Source organism: Lathyrus oleraceus, chromosome 6 (genome assembly GCF_024323335.1).
Source record: "Lathyrus oleraceus cultivar Zhongwan6 chromosome 6, CAAS_Psat_ZW6_1.0, whole genome shotgun sequence".
Taxonomy (NCBI): Eukaryota; Viridiplantae; Streptophyta; class Magnoliopsida; order Fabales; family Fabaceae; genus Lathyrus; species Lathyrus oleraceus.
The window spans coordinates 296,370,829-296,372,063 of record NC_066584.1 but is presented as its reverse complement, the minus strand read 5'-3'; the positions used below and the strand labels follow the sequence as shown (position 1 = coordinate 296,372,063).

Sequence of the window (1,235 nt, the reverse complement as noted above, 5' to 3'; positions counted from 1 at the left end):
TGAAGAACCTAGTTCTAGTATAGTAAACCCAACCATCCCAGCTAATAATTTTGAACTTAAACCATCCCTGTTGCAACTAGTGCAACAAAGACAATTCGCAGGTCTCGCTACTGAGAACCCAAACGAACATTTAAAAATATTTCTTCAATTAGCAGACACTTTTAAAACCAATGGAGCTTCTCCTGAGGCAATACGTTTAAGATTATTCCCTTTTTCCCTCAGAGATAAAGCCCTATCATGGTTAGATTCCCTTCCACCCAATTCCATTACGACTTGGGATAACCTTAGAAGAGTTTTTCTTGCTAGATACTTTCCCCCGAGTAAGACCGCCGTTCTTCGAAACCATATAACTAGATTTACCCAAAACCAAGGAGAATCGTTGTTCGAAGCTTGGGAGAGATATAAAGAGTTGTTACGAGCATGCCCACATCATGGTTTAGAAAATTGGTTAATCATTCAAACCTTCTATATTGGACTTCACTATAACACAAAGATGACCATCGACGCTGCCGAAGTCAGTGCTCTGATGAACAAACCTTATCCTGAAGCTAGTGCCCTCATCGAAGATATGGCTCAAAACCATCAATCATGGGGAGTCGAACGAGCGACAGTTGAGAAGAAGGAAGCCCAAGGAGGAGTGCATGAACTAAGCTCTATAGACATGATGCAAGCTAAAATGGACGCATTAGCCCTTAAGGTCGAACATATGTGCATAAACCCGAATACTGTAGCCGCAGTTTCGTTGGATTTTGAGATATGTGGAACCAACGGACACCAATCAGCAGAATGCAGTCTATTAAACGAAACCCACTCTGAGCAAGTGAACTACACCCAAGGGAACCCATATTCGAATACCTATAACCCTGGATGGAGGAATCACCCGAACTTCTCCTATAAAAACAATAACCCAGTCCAAAAAATGCACCTCCGAGACCTAGTTATCAAGCCCCTAGATCAAATCAACCTATGCAACATGTACCATCACAGCCGAGCCTTGAGAAAATTATGGAAAATTTTATCACCGCTCAAACCCAACAAAACAAGGAGTTCATGAACCAAAACATTCATGTTAACGAATTGATTACCCAGTTAGGAACCAAGGTTGACCAAATAGCTACTCATACCAAGATGCTTGAAACCCAGATCTCTCAGGTAGCTTTAAACCAAGCCCCTCAGACTACACCTGGAGGACAATTCCCTGGACAACCTCAACAAAATACGAGAGGACAAGCCAA

At 42.1% G+C, this 1,235-nt stretch overlaps 1 non-coding gene across 1 annotated transcript; it reads right to left on the bottom strand.

Moving 5' to 3' along the window:
• Window positions 1-331: 331 nt before the first annotated feature.
• Window positions 332-438, bottom strand: LOC127099744 (small nucleolar RNA R71). Its single transcript, XR_007794218.1, has one exon. It is a non-coding gene; the product is annotated as a small nucleolar RNA R71 (small nucleolar RNA).
• Between the last annotated feature and the right edge of the window lie 797 nt (window positions 439-1,235).